General features: G+C 40.7%; 1 protein-coding gene and 1 long non-coding RNA gene across 5 annotated transcripts in view; one reads left to right on the top strand and one right to left on the bottom strand.

The window, feature by feature from the left end:
- The first annotated feature begins 10,615 nt into the window (after positions 1–10,615).
- Positions 10,616–25,643, top strand: part of AFF4 (ALF transcription elongation factor 4) — a 92,928-nt gene continuing 77,900 nt past the window's right edge. For 2 of the 4 annotated variants that reach the window (XM_072840991.1, XM_072840990.1), the window contains exon 1: positions 10,616–11,029. The gene's annotated coding sequence lies outside the window, so the exon portion shown is untranslated. The remainder of the gene's footprint in view (positions 11,030–25,643) is intronic. The other 2 variants (XM_072840988.1, XM_072840987.1) reach the window with 1 other exon arrangement.
- LOC140641333 (uncharacterized) overlaps positions 11,185–25,643 on the bottom strand; it is a 66,532-nt gene continuing 52,073 nt past the window's right edge. The window contains exons 3-4 of the long non-coding RNA XR_012037867.1: positions 22,135–22,180; positions 11,185–18,976 (exon numbers count right to left, since the gene is read on the bottom strand). This is a non-coding gene — a long non-coding RNA (uncharacterized lncRNA). The remainder of the gene's footprint in view (positions 18,977–22,134; positions 22,181–25,643) is intronic.

The following is a 25,643-nucleotide window of genomic DNA, read 5'->3' as shown; positions in this document are numbered from 1 at the left end:
ACTTTCCTCTTAGGACAGCCTTTTATGCATCCCAAACGTTTTGAACAGTTATGCTTTCATTTTCGTTTGTTTCCATGAATTGTTTAAGTTCTTCAATTTCTTGATCCATTCATTCCTCAGTAGGATGCTCTTTAGCGTCCATGTATTTGAGTTCTTACCAAATTTCCTCTTGTGATTGAGTTATAGTTTTGAAGTATTGTGGTCCGAAAATATGCAGTAATGATACCAATCTTTTGGTGCCAATTGAGACCTGATTTGTGAAAGTATGTGATCTATTCTGGAGAATGTTCCCTGTGCACTCAAGAAGACTGTGTGTTGGGGATCCCTGGGTGGCTCAGCGGTTTACCGCCTGCCTTTGGCCCAGGGCATGATCCTGGAGTCCTGGGATCGAGTCCCACGTCAGGCTCCTGGCATGGAGCCTGCTTCTCCCTCCTCCTGTGTGTCTGCCTCTCTCTCTCTCTCTGTCTATCATAAATTAAAATAAATAAATAAATAAATAAATAAATAACTTTTAAAAAATAAAAATAAAACAAAAGAAGACTTATGTTCTGTTGCTTTAGGATGGAATGTTCTGAATATATCTGTGAAATCCATCTGGTTCAGTGTGTCATTCAAAGCCCTTGTTCTTTTGTTGATCTTTTGCTTAGACAATCTGTCCAATGCAGTGAGTGGGGTGTTAAAGTCCCCTACTACTATTGTATTATTATTGATATATTTCATTAATTTTGTTATTAATTGGCTTATACAACTGGCTGCTCTACGGTAGGGATTAGATATTTACAATTGTGAGATCTTGTTGGACAGACCCTTTCTGATATAGCATCCTTTCCCATCTCTTCTTACCATTTTTGGTTTAAAATCTAATTTGTCTGGTTTAAGGACTGCTATCCTAGCTTTCTTTTTATGTCCATGAGCATGATAAATGGTTTTCCACCCCCTCACTTTAAATATGGAAGTGTCTTTGTGTCCAGCATGAGTCTCAGCATATCAATGGGTCTTGCTTTTTACACAATGTGATACACTGTGTCTTTAGATTGGGGCATTTAGTGCATTTACATTAAGAGTAACTATTGAAAGATGAATTTAGTGCCATTGCATTACCTGAGAAGTCCCTGTTTCTGTATATTGTCTCTGTTCCTTTTTGGTCTATGTTACTTTTAGGCTCTCTCTTTGCCTAAAGAATCCCTTTTAATATTTCTTGTAGGGCTGATTTGGTCATCATATATTCTTTTAGCTTCTTTTTGTCCTGGAAGCATTTTATCTCTCCTATTTTGAATGACATCCTTTTTTGGCAGCATCTTTTTCTCATTTAGCATCCTGAATATATCATGCCAGTCAGGTTACAGACCTCTTGTCCCAAACTGTTTTCAGGATTTTCTTTGTCTCTGAGATTTCCAAGTTTCACCGTTTAATGTTGGGATGTTGATTTACTTTTATTGATTTTGAGGGGGTTCTCTGTGCCTCCTGGACTTGAATGCCTGTTTCCTTCCCCAGATTAGGGAAGTTCTCTGCTATAATTTGCTCTAATATACTTTCTGCCCCTCTCTCTCTTTCCTCTTCTTCTGGGACCCCAATTCTTCTAATACTGTTTTACTTTCTGGTATCACTTATCTCTCAAATTCTCCCCTCGTGATCCAGTAGTTGTTTATCTCTCTTTTTCTAAGCTTCTTTATTCTCCATCATTTTGTCTTCCACATGCTCCATTCCTCTAGCCCTGGAGTTCTGCAGTTCTCAGTGTTCAGTAAACTTGGTCTTGGCTGGATACTCTCACGGACCTTCTGAGGGCGTGTCTGCCCGGGGGCGGGGTGGGGATTCCACCACTCAGGGGCCCGCCTAAGTGGGCTCGGGAAGGCTCCAGGTGGCTTTTGTTCACTGAAGGCTTCCCAGGCGGTTTTAGAGAACTTAGTGATCAGTTGATTTTTAGAGGACGAGCGTGTAAAGAGTGGCCGCCCAATGTCCCTGGAGCCAGGAGCTTGGCGCCCTACTCCTCAGGGCACCCTCAGGGAAAAGCAGTCCCTCACTCCTGTCTCCCTAAATCTGTCCCGTCCCTACTGCGTGCTCACCCAGCCCTTGACCCAGCTTTGCTGTCTCAGGGCGCAGCCCCATTTGGAGTCCCCAAACCCTGCAGGTTCCTGTGGCGTGCTGTCCCACGGGAGGAAGGGGGGCTCGCAGCTTCTACGGCTTGCTTGGCTCCAGCTCCAAGAGTGGTGGAGGACTCTGCCGAGGTCCACAGGGTATGGCCACCCCAGGCTGAGGCTCGCTGATCCCAGGCGGTTTCCCGCTCTGAGGCCGGGGCTCCACCGCACTCAGGCACCGCGCCTTCCTGTGATCCTGAGGGTCCTGAGACCACACAGTCCCACCGACGGTTCTGCCCTGAGCAGATTCTTCACCATCTGAGCACCTTACAGGCAGAGAGTGCCTCACCTGAACCAGCTTCTAAAAGTTCTGATTTTGAACTCCACCGCTCCAGCACTTTTTAGTAGCCCGTGGCTGGAAGCTCCCCCACCCCCGTGGTTCATCTTCCCTTATATCACCTCAGATTCACTTCTCTGCGCTTCCTACCTTACAGAGAGTGATCACTTTTCTATTTGTGGAGTTGCAGCTATTTTTTTCTTAGATCTCCGGGTGAGTTCACAGAAGTTCAGAATGATTTAATAACTAGCTGAATTCCTGGGATCCTATGAAACTAAGGTCTCTTACTCCTTGTCATCTTGGACTCCCATCCATAATCAACATTTGAATGCTCAAGAAAAATTGTCTCTTTATAGGTTGTTAACTTTATTGTTTTAAAACCTTTAACATTAAGTTAAAATAGTGAGAGACATTATTGCAGTTGTCCAGAAGATAAATAAAGATCACTCCTGGGGACATAGGTCATCAGAGCCTTGACACAGTGACTTGTCCCCACCACTAAAGCCAAAGAGAATTCACCCTTTTATGGTAGAATCTATATTATGTGATTTTGTGTTCTTCCTTATAATTTATGCAAATTGCCAAGATATTTATACACACCTGACACATTAACAATGAGGGTGGAAAGGAGGTGACAAATATTAGAGAACTTAGTGATCAGTTGATTACAGTGGATAGGTGTACTTAGGAAAGTTTTCAGATCTGTTGCTGGATGAATACTGAAACAAAAATATCCATTTTAGTACAATTATAATAATAATAGCAACTATTCCCTTGACAGATACCTCATGGGTATCTGATAATGTTGTCTGTAGAGTTCCATGTGACTAAATTGCTAACAGTTTTCATATTTGAGTAGTAAGATTATAGATGACATTTTTTCTTTCCAATTTCTCTTTAAAACTTTAACATGGATGGAGCCAGGGCATATGCTGCTAAGTGAAATAAGTCAGTCAGAGAAAGACAAATGCTATATGACTTCACTCATGTGGAATTTAAGAAACAAAACAAATGAGCAAGGGGGGGGGGGGGAAGAGAGAGAGAGAGAGAGAAAGAGAGAGAGAGAGAGAGAGAGACAAGCCAAGAAACATACTCTTAACTATACAGAACAGATTGGTGATTACCAGAAGGGGAAGGGGTGGAAGGATGAGTGAAATAGGTGATGGAGATTAAGGACTGCTCTTGTTATAATGAGCACTTAATGATTGATTATAATAAAAACTTAAAACTTTATTGAAGTACAGTTGATAGAATAATCTGCATATGTTTAAAGTGTATAATCTGACATACGTGCACACTTATGAAGTCAACACAAGAAAGATAATTAAATCTCATCCCCAAAGCTCCCTTGTATCCTTTAGTAATCCTTCCCACCCATTCCTTCTAGCTTACTCCACTCCCCCCCACCAATAATCCCCAGGCAACCACAAATATAGTTTCTTTAACTATAGCATAGCTTGCATTTTTTTGTATTTTATATAAATTGAAAAATACAGCATGTTCTTTTTTTGGTCTACCTTATTTCCCCCGTGTAATTATTTTGGGAGTCATTCTTTTTTTTCTTAAGATTGTTTTATTTATTCGAGAGAGAGAGAGAGAGAGAGACAGAGACACAGCAGAGGGAGAAGCAGGCTCCATGCAGGGAGCCCGACGTGGGACTCGATTCCGGGTCTCCGGGATCATGCCCTGGGCTGAATGTGACGCTAAACCACTGAGCCACCCAGGCTGCCCCGAGAATCATTCTTTTTTATTTTATTTTATTTTATTAATTATTTATGATAGTCACAGAGAGAGAGAGAGAGAGAGAGAGAGAGAGAGAGAGAGAGGCAGAGACAGGCAGAGGGAGAAGCAGGCTCCAAGCACCGGGAGCCGGATGTGAGATTCGATCCCGGGTCTCCAGGATCGCGCCCTGGGCCAAAGGCAGGCGCCAAACCGCTGCGCCACCCAGGGAATCCCCGAGAATCATTCTTATTCTTACATCTATCAACTATTCCTTTCTTTTTAGTAATGAGTAGTATTTTGTTGCATGGATATATCAAATTTGTTGATCTAGTCATATATATATTATATATATATTTAAATATATATATATTTAAAGATTTTATTTATTTATTCATGAGAGACACAGAGAGGCAGAGACACTGGCAGAGGGAGAAGCAGGCTCCATGCAAGGAGCCTGATGTGGGACTCAATTCTGGATCCCGGGATCACGCCCTGAACTGAAGGCAGGCGTTCAATTGCTAAGCCACCAAGGTGCCCTGATCTAGTCATATATTAATGGACATTTAGACTGTTTCCATTTTGGGACTCTTACAAATAAAGGTATTGTGAACATTCATGTACAGGTCTTTGCATGGATGTATGTTTTCATTTCTACCGGGACAAGTCCCAGCATGGATAATGAAATATACTATGAACCCTAAAGCAACCAAAAAAACGACAAAACAAAGAGCTATAGCTAATAACCAAACAAGGAGATAAATGAATCTAAAAAAAAAAAAAAGAAAGAAAGTAAAGGAGAAAAAAGACAGCAAAAATCAAAAGGAACAATTAGACCAAAAAATAAGATGGTAGATTTAAACCTAGTCACATCAATAATCTCATTAAATATGAGTGGTCTAAACATTCCAATTAAAAGGTAGGGATTATCAGATTGGATGAAAGCGTAAGACATTCTGCCAACCAGAAATGCACAAATAGACATGCCAACACCAATAAACAGAAAATTAGAGAGCACGTATTATAAAATGAATTAGATTTTTAAAAAATATTTTATTTACTCATGAGAGACACAGAGAGACAGAGAGGCAGAGACATAGGTAGAGGGAGAAGCAGGCTCCATGCAGGGAGCCTGATGTGGGACTCAATACTGGGACTCTGGGATCACACCCTGAGCCAAAGGCAGACTTCAACCGCTGAGCCACCACTGAGCCACCCAGGCATCCCGAATAAGATTTTTTTTTTTTGTAATGAAGTAGATTTAAGAAGAAAACATCACCAGGGCTAAAGAAGATGATTTTATGTGATAATATGATCATCTTATCAAGAGGACATAATAATCCTAAATATGTATGCACCTTATACTAGAACTTGAAACTATATAAAGTAAAATTGATAGAAATAAATTCATAAGTATAGAGATTTCAATATCCATACTCAATAATTGACAAAACAAGCACATGCAAAACCAGGAAGGATAAGGAAAACAAACAACTCAATTTGGTATAATTAGCATTTATAGAACACTACCCAATAATAGCAGAATATACCATCTTTTCAAAGTGCGCTCAGAACATTTACTAAGATATATTTACCAAGGTAGCCCATATTCCTGATCATAAGTCAAGTCTTAAAAAATAGATAAGTATTTAAGTCATGCAAGGTATATACAAAGCATATATGACCATAGTGGAATTATTTTTTTAAGATTTTATTTATTTATTCGAGACACTGAGAGGCAGAGACACAGGCAGAGGTAGAAGCAGGCTACATGCAGAGAGCCTGATGTGAGACTCAATCTGGGGACTGTGGGATCACCCCATGAGCCCAAGGCAGACACTCAGCCGCTGAACCACCCAGGCCTCACGACCATAGTGGAATTAAACTAGAAATCAATAACAGAAGTATTTTTAGAAAATCTCCCAGGGCATGGAAACTGAATATTACACTTTTTAAAAAATATATTTTATTTATTTATTTGAGAGAGAAAGAGACATGAGGGGGGGGGGGGCGGGGGGAATGGGCAGAGGGAAAGGAAGAAACACGTTCCTCACCCAGCAGGAAGCCCTATGCAGGGCTTTATCCCAGAACCCTCAGATCATTATCTCAGCCCAAGTCAGAAGCTTAACCAACTGAGCCCTCAGGCACCCCTGAATTACACTTCTATACAACCCATGGATCAAAGAACTCAAAAGGAAAATTAGGAAGTATTTTTAACTAACCAAAGATGAAAGCAAAACATACCAGTATTTGTGAGATGCCTCTAAAGCAGTCCCTAGGGGAAATTTGTAGCATTAAGTATTAGGAAAAAAGAAAGTTCTCAAATCCATGATTTCAGCTTGCACCTTTAAAAAGTAGGAAAAAGAAAAAAATCACAAAATAAGCAGGAGAAAAGAAATAAGTTCAGAGCAGAGATCAATGAAATAGAAAATGGACAAACAAGAGTCAATAATCCAAATGATCCTACAAGATTAGTCAAATTGATAAACCTCTAGCCAGAATGCTCAGGATAAAAACAGAGAAGGTACAAATTACTAGTATCAGGAATGAGAAAGATGACATTACTACATTTCCATAGATATTAAAAAGATAATAAGAGAATAGTGTAATTTTATTAATTTAATAAATGAAATGAAACAAAAGTTACTTGAAAGCCAAAGAAGTTTCACTCAAGAATGAACAGATGATTTAAATACTCATATTTATAAAGAAGTTGAATTTTCCCACAAACAAAACTCCATTCTTAAAGTGTTTTTATGCTTTTTTTTTTTTTAAAGATTTGTTCATTTTAGAGAAAAAGAGAGCATGTGTAAGCGGGGGGGAGAAGCAGTGGGGGAAGGAAAAGGAGGAGGGGAAAGAATCTCAAGCAGAATCTGCACTGGGCATGGAGCCTGTGTACGATTCTCTCTTCCTCTGCCCCTCTCCCTCTCTAAAAATTTTTTAAAAATTAAAAAAACCAGAACTCTACTCAGAATTGCTACTGAACAATATATGTTGAATACTTTGTTAAAATCTTCCACATAAATAAAATAATCGTATAATTTCTTTGAGTTTTATTTTTTTTCTCTTATAGCTATATGGTTGGTATTTTCTACTATTTCTCCATTCTGTGCAGTTGATGTACATTCTGGAATATAAAAATAGAGCCAGAAAATTCACTTTTTAAAAATGGATGCATCTGATTAAATACAATGATAGAGTATTAAAATGTTACCTATTGAAAAATAATTCTAGGAATTTTTTTCTCTTATTGCTGAAAGAGAAGGAAATTCTTTTTTCTTTTTAAAGATTATTTATTTATTTATGAGAGAGAGACAGAGATACAGGCAGAGGGAGAAGCAGGTTCCATGCAGGGAGCCCGATGTGGGACTCGATTCCAGGTCTCCAGGATCACACCCCGGGCCGAAGGCAGCACCAAACGGCTGAGCCACCCGGGCTGCCCTCTTTTCTTTTTTTTAAAGATTTTATTTATTTATTCATGAGAGACACAGGCAGAGGGAGAAGCAGGCTCTATGCAGGGAGCCCAATGCAGAACTCAATCCCCGAAACCCATCACACCCTGAGCCAAAGGCAGATGCTGAACTGCTGAGCCACCCAGGCATCCCAGGAAGGAAGTTCTTCTTTGCAGTATATTGCCAAAAAAAGTCTCCATTTTTTATCCTCAGTCCCCCTTTATTGGTTTTTAAGTAAGGTCCTCATTTTGTATTGAAAAGTTATTATGATCCTTTACAGAACAAAAAGCATATTATCATCTGGTTAACCAAATAACATTTATTCCAAAATAAGAAAAGGAACCTTCTTGTAAAGTTTATTAAATATCAGTTTGCATCTTAGTACTTCTTCAATTATTGTATAAAGGGATAATCTTTCTTTTACTTCTTCCTAGGCAAAATTTCAAAGAAAGCAAATAAAATTGGCTCAACTACTATGGAGGACAATTTGGCAATATCTATCAAAATTAAAAATACCTTTTGATCTAAAGGTTCCAGTCTAAGGATTTATTGGAATAGTTGCCCATTATATGCTGTAATTAGTTTCAGTTGCTGCTTAGTTTGTGATAGTATAGGCTTGGCAACAACCTATATGTCCACCTATAGGGGATTGACTAATAAAACAACTGTGGTACTTGCATATAATGGAAAGCACCATATATTGCTAGTAGGAAGAATGAAGCAGTTCTTTATGTAATGATATGTGATGATGTATAAAAGCAGAAAAGAATGTTCACCTTTAGCCCAGAGAGGTGACCTATACCCTGCAGTTTCGATAAGGATCAAACATGGGCTGGCTGCTACATTCTTAAGGGGTCTCATGACTCCCTGTAAATCTCACCGAAAGTTAATATTGAGCTGAATGATAAGCACCAGAGAAAACTTCCAAAACTAGTTTTATGAGTAGAAATTCGAGGAAGACATTTGGTATCTAATACTTCCTGCACATCCCCTCCCCCTTGAGCTCTACACATATCACCATTGGCTTCATATAGTAAAAGTGCAGCTCCCTCTGTCCACAGGTCCCGTACTCATGCTACAATAAAAGCACGTTTTTTTTTTTTTGCACTGAAAACATCTCAAGAATTCTTTCTCAGCCATTCACTTGCTGTCCCACATCAATAAGGAAGGATTCCAGGATATTTTAAACAAGAAAAGGACCTTAACAGTATATGTAGTACATTATCTTTCCTGTAAAAAAGAGGCATGAGCATATTTTCATGTTTATTTATAACATATCTTGGGAGGGATACATTAGAAAATGCTAAATGATTGCCTCCAAGACTACCGAAGTTGAAGGGTAGGGATGGGAGCAGGAATTATTTTTCAATCTTATAGTCCTTTTTGAATTTTGCATTTATACATTTCCTCATGTATATACATATATAGATGAGATCTATTTGAATAGTGAAGCTTAAACAATAATAGGTGGTCAGTTCAGAATTTTTTCTTTAAGATTTTATTTATTTGAAAGAGGGAGAGAGAAGCCCAAAGGGAAAGGAAGAAGCAGGCTCCGGGAGGGAGCCCCATGTGGGACTTGATCCCACGAGTCTGGGATCATGACCTGAGCCAAAGGCAGACGCCTAACCGACTGAGCCACCCAGGCGCTCCAGTTCAGATTTTTAAAAAGAAAAAAAGAAACAAAACAAAACTTCTATTGATGCTGGGGAATTACCAGTCAGGGCTGATAAAAACATTTTCAATATGCACATTCCTTATGATAGTTTATCACAAAGCTCCTCGATAACCTTAAACCGAAAGAAAAAAAAGAAAGAAAGAAAGAAAAAAAGAAAAGAAAAGAAAAGAAAAGAAAAGAAAAGAAAAGAAAAGAAGAAAAGAAAGACTTAAACCGGGCGCCTGGGTGGCTCAGTGGTTGAGCATGCCGTCAGCTCAGGTAGTGATCCAGGGTCCTGGGATCCAGTCCTGCATCAGGCTCCCCACAGGGGAGCCTGCTTTTCCCTCTGCCTATGTCTCTGCCTCTCTCTGTATATCTTTCATGAATAAATAAAATGTTAAAGAAAAAAAAAATCTTGAATCTTATCAAAAGCAATCTCTAAAATGCTTTTTTCAAAATCAATAGAAAGTCAAACAAAACGAAACACAGCTTCCTGAGGCCTTTTCACACAAAGAAAACCGGTAAGAGGCAGGAGATTATAAAATGTTTTTCAAATAATGAGCCAGAGGTAGACTCTCTGCAGTTACCAAACTGGGTTCTATGAGACCCTTTGAAAATTCCGTCTGGTCTGTAACTATTATTTTACTCTCAATTAAATTACAGCTTGCCCCGACCGTAAGGACGTTAGGAGACGAAGGAGGAGTGTTGAAATGATATCCTAAAGAACAGTAGTAGTGGCAGAAGATGTTCGGATGACGAACAGGGGCTGGCGAGGCTCCCTGGGTGAAGTTCGAGTGAGGGTCTAACTAAGCCCCGTCCTGCGGCCAGTCCCCACCGGGGACTTCCTTCCTCGGCCGACCTGCTGAGGGCTGCCGGACTGGGGCGCGGACCTTAGCCCCCGGGAGGCCGGCCGCCCGACCTCCGTCCCCTGGGCCCCAGAACTGGTAGATCCGGCTCGGCCCGTCCCCGCCCTTGCGAACCTCGGTAGCGGCTACGTGCACGGGAGGGGGCGCGCGTCGCGATCTGCAGGCTGGGTCCTGCCCGACCGCCCCGCCTCGCCCTGCGCGGCCGCCGCGCCCGCAGCTCGGGCCTAGGCCCAACGGGGCCGGTGCTCCCGCCCGCCCGGGAGGGCCCGGCCCGCCAGCCGCGCACGTCACCACCCCCGCGTCGCCTCCCGTCACCGCAGGCCCGCCGGCCCCCGCAGCCAGCCCCCCGCTCTCCTGGAGGGGAGGGGAGGGGCGGGGCGGGGCGGGGCGGGGCGGGGCGGGGCGCGGCGTCGTCACGTGACGCCTCGCCCCCGCCCGGCCCCGGTCACATGGGTGGCACGGCCGCTGCGTCAGTCCCAGTCCTGGCTGCGGGAGCCGAGCCGCCGTCGCCGCCGCCGCCTCCGCCTCCCGCGGACGGGGCGGGGATCCCGGTGCCAGGTCCGCGTCGGCCCGCCCCTGCCGCCTCAGTCGGCCGTCCCGGGCTGGGCCCGACCGTCATGGAGCGGGGCGGGACCTCCGCATGTTCCGTGTAAGGCGCGTCGCCGCCGCCGCCGCCGCCGCCGCCGCCGCCGCCGCCGCCGCCCCCGCCTGCGCCTTTCCAGACCTCCCGAACCGCCGCCGCCGCCGCCTCCGTCGCCGCCCGGAGCCCGGAGCCCGGAGCCCCTCGCCCTTGGCAGCCTGTCGCCGCCGCCACCCCACCCCCCTTCCCGGGCGGGCTCGAATGCGCGTCCCGTGAAGGTGCAGGCCCGGCGCCGCCGCTGCCGCAGCTGGGAGATGGTTCGGGCCTAGCGGAGCAGCGATCGGAGGTGAGAGGGGCCGACGGAACTGACTGAGGGCCGGGCCGGGCCGGGCCTGGCCGCCGGGTGGGGGCGGGGGCGACGGGAGAACCGGGTCCGCCTGCGGTTCTGGGAGACCTTCCAGGCCGGGGCTGCTCCATCCGGCTTCGCTTCTCTCCTGCTCGTTTCACCTCCCCCCTGCCCCCGCCCTCGACAAGAAAAAAAAAAAAAATAATAATAATAATAAATAAGGCTAACCCATCCTAACCGAAATTCCCAGAAATCCTCCTTTTGGCCGTTTCTCCTTTCCGCTTTCGTTTCTCAGTCCATTCCTGCCCTCACAAATGCCGTCGACTGATTTGTTACTTTTTAATACCCTCCTCAATTGGAAGTTATTTCTAGTTAAAGAGAAAATAGGCCTAGATGCTGGCTATCATTACCCAACTAGTTCTCGCTTTCCTTCTCGCGATCCTGCGCACGTCTCTCTCCCCCCCACCCCCACCTTCTCTGCAAAAAAAAAAAAAAAAGGAAAAATTTCCACCTTCGCGTAGCGAAGGGGATTAACTAAAAATGGGAACGTGGAGGGGGGGTTGTAATACTTGAGTACCCTCCCCCCCTCCTCCTAACTTCGCCATCGGTCTGTTAGCTAGCTATCCCAATAGCTCATATTTGGATATTGATGTTTAGGCCTTTCCTCCAGCTGCCTGTGCCCGGGGTTAATCTCGTAATTGACGTCAGTGCTTTGTTCCTTCCACTTTGCTGTTCCCTTCCACTCTTTGAGGATGGATCATGGGGTATAGGACTTTGAGGAGTGTCCTTACTGCCTTTTCTCTCACAATGGATAGCATCTATAGGAAGTTGAAAGTACTAAGCTGAAATGCTCGTGTGTGGAGTTGAACTAAGACGAAGAGTTCGATTTACGGTTCTCGTAGTCAGTTGCAATTCAGAATCGTGCGATCTCTTTCCTGATGGCCTTGTGGAAATTTTAAATTAGGGCCGGTACCTTTTTCAGGGACCGGTATTTGTCTTGACGGAATCTAAGCTCTCCGTGCCCGTGAATAAGATGTTTGTAAACGTGACGTTTAAAATAGGTGTTGATTTTTGGGGACTCAGGTATTTAAAAGCTCAAAGCTTTGTTTCCATATTGATTCTGCAAAAGCTTTGAAAAGTGCTTTTGTTATTCAACTCTACTGTGACATCAAAATTGGAATATTTATGAGAATTTTCTTAATTAGGCATTTGATAAAGAGGCTTTGTGGCCTCTGAATCTGCTTGGAATCATCTTTGGTCATATGTGCATAAAGAAGTATTGGCAAGTGGCCACTTGGTTTTTAACAAAGCTGGCTTCTTTAAATTTCTCGTGTTGGTTTTCCTTGTTCGTCACCGCGTCTTTGGTTCTCTAAACATAAAAAAAAAAAAAAAAAACCCTCAAGAAGTTATTTTTAATTATCTTTTAGAGTCACTTTACTTGGACTCGATAATTTTTTATTTATTCATTTTTAATATCAGCAGTTTCATTCAGTTTGTGGTGGCTTGCCTGCTAATGACTTTGGTTTTTGTTAGCTCTGCAGGAACGGTAGGCAGATTCTATTTTAAATAAAATTTTGCGTCAAATGGGGACAAGATAGGATGTCTGTGAATGGCCTAATCTTTACCGTCTGTGTTAATTGGAAAGTGCTCTACAGTTTTGGGGTGTAAAGATGATTGTACGGTGCTTTGCTGAAGCTCTGTGATTAAGAATTCCTAAAGATAGAATATTTTCATTCATGTTCACTTTCTACTTGTGAGATGAAATAACATTCCCTGTGTTCCTGAGTTATTGTATGCCTTTTGTAACAGTTGATACATTCTCTTGTGTTGTAATTTTCTTATAGGTCCGTTGTAGTATGTTTAGAACAATAACTATATTTATATCTTCCGGATCCCCCCAGTATTTAACACAGCTATTGAATTTGAGTGTGATATCCAACCTAAGATTTCATAGGAGGGTATTCTAAAGAAAACTGTATGAGCAAGTGGTCAGTATTACAGGGGAAAAAGTGACTGTCAGCTGCAGAAGATGACAGAAGATGAAGCCTTCTAAAAGTTTTTTATCTTACCTTTTTTGAAGAGTTAAGGTAAATGTCATGGCTTTATGTGTACCTGAGAGGAACAAAGAAAACAGGTATTTCTTCTTTTGTGGCCATCTACTACTGATTTAGAATGGAGTCCAAAATGTATGAGGCCTTCTCTTTGTAGTATTTTTCATAAAATCAAAGAGGCGTTCTTGCAAGTATTGAAGACACACATCGACAATGATCTAGAAGTGCTGTGTGTATTATAAAAGTTGATGACTTAGGTTTTATTTTTTTAATTTTATCTCTATTCTCCAAGTATCTTACTATGAAAACTTTCCTTGTGTCAACTATACTCAAAAAAATTTTTTTAACTTTCCAATGTAATGTAAAGGTTTCCCAGCTTTTAAACTCCCAATCCTCACTTTATTTTACTCATTTCCTTTTTCATTTCCTCTGATAAGTGGAGACGATTATATTTGATTTCTGGGAGGGTGTGTCCCCATTTCAGTTATTGTGAAATAAGGTGTAGTCGGTGATTAAAGACTGCTTAAAGCTAACCTCGCTTTGCTGCTTTTTCCTTTGCTTTAAGAAAAGCACCCCAACTTGTAGTAAGTTTTAAAAATACTCATCATGGTTGTTTGACGTGATCTCTAGTGTAGTACATGGAAGAGGATGTAATAAACATGACAGTTACTGAGTTTTGGCTGATTATCTGCATTCCTGTTTGTCTTGATGTTCATTTTCACTGGCATCATGTTATAAGAATTTTAATGGTCTTGGTGAACAGAAAATATTAGAACCACTGAATTCATTTCCAAAATATTCCAAAAACATTTTAACATTGGGACTACTTATTAATTCTGTTTTTGAAAGAAAAAATGATTTAAAATCTACCTTCTTCAAATGGCTAAAATCGAAAACTCAAGAAACAACAAGCGTTGGTGATGATGAGAAGGAACCCTTGTTCCCTGTTGGTGGGAATGCAAACTGGTATAGCCACTGTGGAAAACAGTATTTCATCAAAAAATTAAAAAATGGAACCATCCTGCAATTCAGTAATTGTACCACTGGGTATTTACCCAAAGAATATGAAAACACTAATTCAGAGGGATATATACACTTCTGTGTTTATTGCAGTATTATTTGCAATAGCCAAACTATGGAAGCAGCCCAAGTATCCATTGATAGATGAATGGATAAAGAGGATATGAGTGTCTGTGTGTGTATGTATGTACACACACAATGGAGTATTACTCAGCCATAAAAAGAATCCAGTCTTGTCATTTGCAACAACATGGTTGGAGCTAGAGAGTATAATGCTAAGTGAAGTGAGTCAGAGAAAGAAAAATACCATCTGATTTCACTAATATATGAAATTTAAGAAACAAAACAAAGGAAAGAGAAAAGAAGAGAGACAAACCAGAAAACAGACTAACTCTAGAGAATAAACAGACGGTTACCAGTGGGGAGGTGGGTGGCAGGAATGGGTGAAATAGGTGAAGGGGATTAGGAATGTGCTTGTCTTTAAAAAAAAAAAAAAATTCCCATATAGTTAACATATAGTGCACTTGCACATGGTACTGTGCAAGAGGAGTACAGTTGTTTAGATGAGCACCTGCATAATGTATGGAACTGTTGAATCACTATGTTGTATACTTGAAACTAATACAGCATTGTATGTTAACTACAGTAGAATTAAAAAAAAAATCAGTAGATACAACCAAAAAAAAAAAAAAAAAGTCTATCTGCTTCATCAGCTATACTTTATTTAAAATCTGTAACCTGAGGAATATTCTGAAGGAAGGCATTTCATGTAACTGTGCCTCTTTTGGAGTGCCAATGAACCATGGTGGGAGCTTTTGGGTGAGTAGACAGAGCTTATTATTGGGTACCATTTTAAACTAATTTTTTGGATTATTTCCTAGGATGAGTAAAAGAACCTAATGCATTGTTTTTCCAAAGTTATGTGTGTGTGGCAGGGAAAATGAGGGATTCATGTGAATAGATTGCCCTGGAAAGCCAGTATGGTTTCACTACCAGGTAGTGTCATGATCTATCCTGGGACTACGTTTCCTGGGGCTGCTTTAGGGCTGAATGGGTCTCTTGATTTTGTTAAATAACTTTTTTTTTTTTTTTTTTTTTTTTTTACTCATGACACACACACACAGAGGCAGAAGGAGAAGCAGGCTCCACACAGGGAGCCCGATGTGGGACTTGATCCCGGGTCTCCAGGATCAAGCCCTGGACTGAAGGCGGCGCCAAACCGCTGAGCAACCCGGGCTGCCCTGTTAAATAACTTTTAACTTTGACTTTTCTTGTCATTATTATGGTAGTGATAGTTTTATGGAGAGGTGAGTATAGGCCAATGCTCTGGATTGACAGGCCTTCCCACCCCTTTGCAGTTGCTTCTATTTCTTCCATCTGGAATATCACTTTTTTTTTTTTTTTTTTGGAATATCACTTTTCCTCTCTTGTTCTCTACATGTTAAAGTTTTGTTGTCTTTTATTTATTTATTTATTGCCTTTTTAAAAAATTTCTTTTTTATTGGAGTTCAACTTGTCAACATACAGCATATAACCCAGTGCTCATCCCATCAAGTGCCCCCCTCAATGCCCGTCACCGTCTTTTAAAACTCAGTTCAAGTACCATTGTCTTCCTAAAGCTTTGCTTGACTCCCCTCACTACTCCCCTTAACATCTACCTTCTTTGAATCTTTCCATCACTTTGTATCTTTCTTGTTTTGTTAACTATGGACTATAGCCTGCTGGGTAACACTAACATAGTGTATCAGGGAAGACATAACTAGTAAAATAAAGACTGTATAATACTATTTTAGTATGTATTTCTAAAAAAAATAAGGATAAAAATGATAATCTAATCTTTCACTGAAGAAATTAATACCAATTTCTTAGTATCAACACATATCTAGTCAGTATGCAAATTTCCCTGATTACAATTTTTGTTTAACAGTTTGTTTGAAATAGGATCCAAATAGAGATCATATCTTTTTGTTCTTTTTTTTTTTTTCAGGATTTTTTAAAATTAAATTAAATTTTATTATTTTTTATAATAAATTTATTTTGTTCAATTTACCAACATACAGAATAACACCCAGTGCTCATCCCGTCAAGTGCCCCCCTCAGTGCCCGTCACCCATTCACCCCCACCCCCCACCCTCCTCCCCTTCTACCACCCCTAGTTCGTTTCCCAGAGTTAGGAGTCTTTGTGTTCTGTCTCCCTTTCTGATATTTCCCACACATTTCTTCTCCCTTCCCTTCTATTCCCTTTCACTATTATTTATATTCCCCAAATGAATGAGACCATATAATGTTTGTCCTTCTCCAATTGACTTATTTCACTCAGTATAATACCCTCTAGTTCCATCCACATTGAAGCAAATGGTGGGTATTTGTCGTTTCTAATAGCTGAGTAATATTCCATTGTATACATAGACCACATCTTCTTTATCCATTCATCTTTCGATGGACACCGAGGCTCCTTCCACAGTTTGGCTATTGTGGACATTGCTGCTAGAAATATCGGGGTGCAGGTGTCCCGGCATTTCATTGCATCTGAGTCTTTGGGGTAAATCCCCAACAGTGCAATTGCTGGGTCTTAGGGCAGGTCTATTTTTACCTCTTTGAGGAACCTCCACACAGTTTTCCAGAGTGGCTGCACCAGTTCACATTCCCACCAACAGTGTAAGAGGGTTCCCTTTTCTCTGCATCCTCTCCAACATTTGTGGTTTCCTGCCTTCTTAATTTTCCCCATTCTCACTGGTGTGAGGTGGTATCTCATTGTGGTTTTGATTTGTATTTCCCTGATGACAAGTGATGCAGAGCATTTTCTCATGTGCGTGTTGGCCATGTCTGTGTCTTCCTCTGTGAGATTTCTGTTCATGTCTTTTGCCTTATTTCATGATTGGATTGTTTGTTTCTTTGGTGTTGAGTTTAATAAGTTCTTTATAGATCTTGGAAACTAGCCCTTTATCTGATACGTCATTTGCAACTATCTTCTCCCATTCTGTAGGTTGTCTTTTAGTTTTGTTGACTATATCCTTTGCTGTGCAAAAGCTTCTTATCTTGATGAAGTCCCAATAGTTCATTTTTGCTTTTGTTTCTTTTGCCTTTGTGATATCTTTTTGTTCTTATCCTTAGTCCTATATAATTTGTTGTTAAAGAGGCCACATCTTTGCTCTATGAGAATTCTCAGTCTAGACTGTGCTGATTGCATCCTTGTGGTTTCATGTAATATGTTCCTCAGTCCCTTTTTTCCCCTATTAGTTGTTACATCTAGAAGCTTGATCTGATTGAGGCTTGAATTTTTTTTTTTTTTAAGATTTTATTTATTTATTCATGAGAGACACACAGAGAAAGAGAGAGAGGCAGAGACACAGGCAGAGGGAAAAGCAGGCTCCATGCAGGGAGCCTGATGTGGGACTCGATTCCAGGATTCCAGAATCACGCCCTGGGCCGAAGGCAGGTGCTAAACTGCTGAGCCACTCAGGGATCCCTGAGGCTTGAATTTTTAAGTAAACTGTGCTGAATATGGGGCTCGAATTCACGACCCTGAAATCAAGAGTCACATGCTCTACTAACTGAACCAGCCAGGCACCCTGAGGCTTGAATTCTTTTTTTTGTTTTGTTTTTTTTTAATTGCAAGATTACTTCATGGGTGGTGTTGTGTACTTCCTCTATACTCTTAAACCTTCAGCCTGGTTTCTCATCCTGCCAGTGAAATTGTTATTACCAAGGCCACCTGTGACTTCTGTATTTCCAAATTGTATAGTCATTGCTTACTTCTTTACCTCTTTCTCTACTTTTATAAATTTTTAAAAATATTTATTTATTTATTTATTTATTTATTTATTTATTTGAGAGAGGAGGAGAGAGCATGAGCAGGGATGGGGAGGTAGAGGGAGAAGCTGACTCCCTGCTGAGCAGGAAGCCCAATTTGGGGCTTGGTCCCAGGGTCCCAGGGTATTGGGATCCCCACCTGAGCTGAAGGCAGATGCATAACTGCTTAATCACCTGAGCCACCCAGGTGCCTTCTACTTGCTTTTGTTAACCATTTCCTTCCTGATATTTTCTTCCTTGATTTTTATGACTGTCCCTTTTCTGCCTTTCTGCCTACCAGTTGCTTATTTTTGCAGACTATTCTACTAATCCCTTGGTATTGATAATTCTGGATTTTAGCCTTGGCATTCTATTTTCAGTCTTCTGGATGATTTTTAAAAATTTTATTTTTTCATGAGAGACCCATAGAGATAGAGACATAGGCAGAGATAGAAGCAGGCTTCCTGTGGGGAGCCTGATGTGGGACTTGATCCCAGGACCCCAGGATCACAACCTGAGCCAAAGGCAGATGCTCAACCACTGAGCCACCCAGGTACCCCTCTTCTGGATGGTCTTCTCCATTTATGTTGCTTCAGCCACCATCTCTAAGTGTTTGTGGGAACCGGAACTCTTTCATTCAACTGAATACCTCCCGTTAGATTACTCAGTAGGCCCTTTGTCTTAGTTAGGAGAGTGACATATATAAGCAAAAAAGAATTTATTGAGAATGTATCAGGTATCCAGTGAATTCTAAGAATGGCAATCAACCCATAGGAGGATGGCTAGTACTCAGGAACAGGTGGATCCAGAGCCTGTGAATGTGGTTAGGAGTATCTCTTTATTGCTCATTAGATGCTCCTTGTGTGTTCAGTTCTCCTTTGCTACAGACCAACTTTAACACTAATGTCTTTTGAGTTATAAATTTTACGTCTTGGGATCCCTGGGTGGCGCAGCGGTTTGGCGCCTGCCTTTGGCCCAGGGCGCGATCCTGGAGACCCGGGATCGAATCCCACGTCGGGCTCCCGGTGCATGGAGCCTGCTTCTCCCTCTGCCTCTCTCTCTCTCTCTCTCTCTCTCTGTGTGACTATCATAAATAAATAAAGAAAAAAATATTTAAAAAAAAATAATAAATAAATTTTACGTCTTTTGCTATCAGAAAAAGACTGCCATGATTCTCAGTCCCACTTCCAGGAAAAGGACTCATTAAGTTACATGTTCATCTCTGGACCATAACTTTGGTTAGGGGGCTACGCCGTAATAACATGCTCTAACTGCAACATTTCAGAGTGAAGTGGAGTAAAGGACACCCTAAAACGTAGTTGTCCCCCTCATTTATCCCATGGCTGTTTAGTACATACACAGTCCTACTTTTTCTTACATATATATTTAGTATTTTTTAAACATAATCTGACTATCTGTATATACCAGCAAATTACTCTCATCTCTTCAATGGAGACAATGCAAATTCTATCTGGCTAACACATCTAGAGGTCATTGTTCTCTGAGTCCAGATTTGAAAGGTGATATCCTTTGTTAATTGGGCCTAGATATGCTTTGTCAGTGTCTGAAAATTGTGGGCTAAATACTAAATTTAATCATTCCTGACCTAATATACAGTTGTTGAAGAAAAAGACAACAGACAAAACTAAAACTCTTAGGAGGGGAGGAAAGGAGGGAGGAAGGTGCCATTGTTCCAAAACTTATACCATATCTTGCTGGGCAAGTGCAGTGTAAGGTAAATGGCAAAACCAGCCAGTTACATGGGTCTTCATTTGCTGTCCTGCTTCCTTGCAAATGGGGTGAGTTCTTTGGTAAGCCAAATGAAGATTTTCATTTCTGTCAACTAGGATTATTTTCCTTGGATATTAAGGTTAACCCTGAAGACATCTGGAAGGAGTTTTATGGGAAGGCAGTTCTGTGTTGCCTTAGCACAAGGATCAGTAAAATATGGTTAGGCCCAGTGTTGCCTTTTGTATGACCTGTGAGCTGAAAATGGTTTTTACATTTTTATTTTTAAATCTTATTTATTTATTTTTTAAAAAGATTTTATTTATTCATGAGAGACAGAGTGAGAGAGAGGGGCAGAGACACAGGCAGAGGGAGAAGCAGGCTCCATGCAGGGAGCCCAACATGGGACTCGATCCCGGGTCTCCAGGATCACGTCCTGGGCTGAAGGTGGTGCTAAACCACTGAGCCACCTGGGCTGCCCTGGTTTTTACATTTTTTTATTTTTAAAGATTTTATTTATTTATTCATGAGAGACACACACAGAGAGGCAGAGACATAGGCAGAGGGAGAAGCAGGGAGCCCGACGTGGGACTCGATCCCGGATCTCCAGGATCACACCCTGGGCTGAAGGTGGCGCTAAAGCACTGAGCCATCTGGGCTGCCCAGTTTTTACATTTTTAAATGGTGGGAAAAAATTATAGTATTTTGTGGCCTGTGAAAATGATAGGAAACTCACATTTCAGTGTCCATAAATAAAGTTTTATTGGAACACAGATGACACACCCATTTGTGTTTGTAACGTTTGTAGCTACTTTTGCTACTCCTATGACAGAGTAGACTAGTTGTGACTATAGGGCCTCAAAGCCTAAAATATTTACAATGTGGCTTTAAAAATGTTTGTCAGCTCCTGTCTTAGCATGCCTGTGGTAGATACTTGGGTTTGAGGATTGTTTCAGGATTCAATAGTTAGTCCCTATTTACTGTGGTGGTAGTTAGGGTTTTTTGATTGTAGAATGTGTGTGTATGTATATGAATAGATATAAATAAATTAAAAATATATAGGGGCACCTGGGTGGCTCAGTATTTCATGCATCGAACTCTTGATTTTGGCTCAGGTTGTGGTCTCAGGGTTGTAGGATCAGCTGCATTGGGCTCCACACTCAGTGGGGAGTCTACTTGGGATTCTCCTCTCCCTGTTGCTATGCCCCTTTCCCACCTCACACAGGCACGCTTGTGTTCTCTCTTTCTCAAATAAATAAATCTTTTACATATATACACATACACACATACACATATATGTATGAAACAGGTGTGATCTGGACATTGGCTTAGCTTTTTTAGTTAGGGATTCAAACTTCATGGAACCCTTCAGTTGTACCCTAAAGGTGAGGTGGATAGGGGCAAGAATTTTACAGAAAAGCTGGAGGAGATGTAAGGCTAGAGCTGATTAGATAGTCTCTATAAGTGTTCATCATGTAGAAATTAGCTCTAGTTCTAGTGCTTCTCAATCCCCAACCCCCAAATCCTCCACTTTCCCTGCTTTGGGGAACACACCACTGTCCTTGCTTTTTCAAGAAACCTACAAGTTGTTCTTGATTCTTTTGTTTTACTTCTGACATCTGGCTGGCCCCAAGATTCTACTTCCTTAACATCTTTGAATCTAAACCCTTTCTCTACATTATCTACATTCCTAGTATTACTTCCTAAATTCAGACTTTCGTTTCTCACCTTGATATTCCAACAGCCTTCTTGTTAGCTTCCTTACTTCTAGTAAAATAATCTACTCCACCCTGTATCATAGCACTCTTTCCCTCTAAATTACAAATCTGATTTTGTCATTTCTCTTCTTGAAACTTCTTAGTAGTGTTTCATTTTCTGTAGTATTCCTCTACCTAGGGATTCTTCAACATTAATAAGTTTTTTGTAACTTCTGAAGTACTGCTTTGTAACCAGCTACTCCCTTGGGAGTTTGTTGCTGTGTTTAGATTTTGTTTGTTATTGTTTTGTGCCACGTTATAATGCATTATACTAATGATTTCGCTGTGGCTCAGACAAGGAAGGATGGTGAGTAAAACTGGATCATGTCATGGTGGGTTGTTAATATAGGCAGGCCAAACCCAAAAGAACCCTGGCATAGTACTTAGCCTCATGTTTTCACTGTGAAATGTATCTGGTGGACCCTATCTATGTAATTAATCAATATGAAACAGTTTGCAGTCTCAGTGTTTTGTTCCAAACCTCAGCAGTGATTATACTAGACACATATTTAATGTAGATTTCAGTAAGGTACTAAACCACATATGGACAAGATAGATTGCCACAAGTGAGTCTTCTTTAAAATTGAAATTGAAGGACTGCTACCTGGTATGTTAGTATATGGTTGTATTTCTCTAATCTGGGAAATAAACATTTGCAGTTATTAAGTCCATTTAGTATAACATATTTACAAGTATTTACTGCATTAGTATTATTGAAGTCATGTTATAGAAGAGGTTTAATAATATTGAACCCGACCTGAGACTGTATATTTCCAGGGTTGAATACATCATTGCTCTAGTTTCTGCAAAACAACATAATGTTACATTAATGTTAATTTAAATGTGTATTTTATTTTTAAAGTTTGTTCTGTATAAGAGCTATAAACATAGTGAGTTTATACCTAATTTTTATTTTACTATTATTAACATAATAAAACCCTCATCCAAGATCTAGGAGATTTCATTTTCTTTGAAAAGATATCTTTATATCTTTCAGATATAGAAACAAACCCGACAGGTCTAGTCTGATCCTATATATCTCTCCAGTCTTATCTTTTATTTTGCACTCCTCCAACCCTATTTTCCAACTATACTTGATCTACCTCTTTTCCCTGGATGTGTTGTGCTCTCTCTCCTGGGCAGTTGCACTTGTTCTTTCTGCTTAGAATTAACCTCCCTCCCTTTCTTCCTTTCCTACTTTTCCTTACCATTTTTCTCTAGTCAAGCTAGCTGCAACCAAATCTTGGAGATGAGGGATACTTTTACTTTTTTATATTCTTAGCATTAGCGCAGTGTCTGGCACAGTGTACATTCTGGTTAAGCTATTGTTGAATGAACTAAAATGTTAACATTGTACTTTATACTATAGGTCTTTACTGAAGAGATAGGTTGTGTTTTTTTTTTTTTTTTTCTTAAGATTTTTTTTATTTATTAGAGAGAGAAAGAGAGAGGCAGAGATACAGGCAGAGGGAGAAGCAGGCTTCATGCAGGGAGCCCGACATGGGACTGATCCCGGGTCTCCAGGATCACACACTGGGCTGAAGGCAGCGCTAAACTGCTAAGCCACTGGGGCTGCCCTTTTTAAAGATTTTGTTTATTCATGAGGGACACACAGAGAGAGGCAGAGACAAAGTCAGAGGGAGAAGTAGGCTCTCTGCGGGAACCCAGTGTGAGACTTGATCCTAGGACCCCGAGATCACAATCTGAGCCAAAGGCAGACTTTCAACCACTGAGTCACCCAGGTGCCCCTGAAGAGATAGGTTTTAAAATGAGGATTGTAAAGCCTTCAAAATTCCTTCTGAATTCTGTTTAAATATGTTAAGAAGTCAGTTAGAAACTATTTTGAGGGGTGCCTGGGTGGCACAGTCTTTTAAGCATCCAACTCTGTTTTGGCCAGTTCGGGATCTCAGTTTCATGAGATCGAGCCCTGCATCTGGCTTTGTTCAGCATGGAGTCAGCTTGGAACTCTCTCCCTCTTCCTCTGCCCTTCCCCACTGTGTGTGCACGTGCACACACTGTTCTCTCCCTCTCAAATAAGTAAATCTTTTTTTTTTTTTTTTTTAAGATTTATTATGATAGACACAGAGAGAGAGAGAGAGAGAGGTAGAGACACAGGAGGAGGGAGAAGCAGGCTCCATGCCGGGAGCCAGACGCGGGACTCGATCCTGAGACTCCAGGACCGCGCCCTGGGTCAAAGGCAAGTGCCAAACCGCTGAGCCACCCAGGGATCCCAAATAAGTAAATCTTTATTAAGAAAAATAAAAAAATATTTTGAAAGTGGGTTTACTCGTATAACTCAAAATTTGATCTTTTAAAGTTTTTTTAAAGATTTTATTTATTCATGAGAGACACAGAGAGAGGCAGAGACACAGGCAGACAGGCAGAGGGAGAAGCACACTCCGTGCAGGGAGCCCGATATAGGACTCGATCCTGGAACTCCGGGATCATGCCTTGAGCTGAAGGCAGATGTTCAACCAACCGCTGAGTCACCCAGACTTCCCAAAATTTGATCTTTCAAAGTAAATATTCTTTGTGTCATAATAAATAACTCCTAATTCATGTTTCTATTCCAATGAATAAAGAGCAACAGCCTTAAGTGGCTTTAGCCTTTCTTTTTAAGTTATTTATTTTTGAGAGAGAGAAAGGACGAGCAAGAAAACGAGCTAAGGAGAGGGGCACAGAGAGAAGCTGACTCCCTGCTGAGCAAGGAGTCTGATGTCAGACTCAATCCCAGGACCCTGGGATCCTGAGCAGAAGGCAGATGCTTAACTGACTGAGCTACCCAAGCACCCTGGCCTTAACCTGCTTAAAGCAATATTCCTGTTTACGTTTTAATAGAACCTTATTAACAGAATGTAGGGTGGTTAGGACTGGGACTTGAATATATTATTTTTTCATTCAGTACATTAGCATTTCCCTCCAACATTTTTTATAGTGTTCTAAGGAACTAAATATATCTCAAGAAATCCAGGTACTTTATTATCGGTCTTTCATATATGCAAATGATGAAATTATTGAGATAACTCCTTTTTAGTGTAAACTCCAAGGAACCTTTGCTATATAGTGTTTTTAAACTTTTGATTAATGTATTATGTGCATTTTTAGGTAAAAAAAATTGCTTTTATTTTACAATTTGGACTTACACTATTTTCTTTTGGCTTCCTCAGGTACTACAAATGAAAGCAGTCTCATAGTGTTCTGTTGAACAGATAATTTCTTTCTGGATGTTGTAGACTGAAACATTCAGTTTTTACACCTTCTTAGTTTGCCAAGTATGATTCTGAGATTTTACAGTCTAGCACTTACATTTGGTGAACATTTGAAAGTACAGGGTTTAAATAAAAATAGAAATTGATCATTTCTGTACATGTGTTTTTTTCTTGAACATATGTTGTTTAACTTTTAGATAAACTCTTACAGAAAAAGTGCTTTAAAAGCAACAGATAATTCATTTAGTATCAGTATTAATGCTTTTATTGGATTGATAATATATTGAATGTAATAAATGGAAGACCTGTCTTCTTGGCACGAGATATAACCAAAAGTCTTAGGGAAGAAATGGGAGACTATCTGTGGGTAGAAAATGAGGGGTGACCTCATCTTCTGAAACCCAAATTTTAATGCGTATTCTCACTGACTGACTCTTGGGGCATAATACGACAATTGCGACCTTTATTCATCACATATTTTTAGGATCTGTTGTATGCTTGCTGCTGTATGAAGCAGTGGAGGGGAGATACGGTGGTAAGTCCAGTGATATCTATAATTCTTACTCTCTAGCAGCTTGTAATAAGGAGGTGACTAGGGAAGACAGATAGAATAACAATAAATAATCCTAATGTAAGGCAAATGATAAGGGCCAGATGAGATACAAAGAAATGCTTTGAGAAGTAAATTATTTTAGTGACAAAGGAAACTTGGAGGCTTTTTGAAGGAATGTGGTAAATTTTGAAATGTATGTATTTAGAAATGGGGAGAAGGAAGGACATTCTAAGTAGAGAGACTAGTTTGAGTAAAGATCTGGATCTGAACATGTAGTTTATTTTCAGCTTCAGATAAACCCTAAAGGTTTTATAGAAATGGCTAAGAATTGAACTGTGAATAGTTTTAAATCCTGGGACGAAAACTTTGGACTTAGATTTTTCATAGAGCTTGGAGTTGCTACTGACTTTTAAGCAGGAGAATGTGTTAAGTAGGTCTGTTTTTAAGAAGATAAAGTAATTATCGATGCATACATTACAGAAGTTTCCAATAAGAGACCTTTGT

This window comes from Canis lupus, chromosome 10 (genome assembly GCF_048164855.1).
Source record: "Canis lupus baileyi chromosome 10, mCanLup2.hap1, whole genome shotgun sequence".
Classification (NCBI taxonomy): Eukaryota; Metazoa; Chordata; class Mammalia; order Carnivora; family Canidae; genus Canis; species Canis lupus.
The sequence above is the reverse complement of the archived record's forward strand: the minus strand, read 5'-3'. Positions and strand labels throughout refer to the sequence as shown.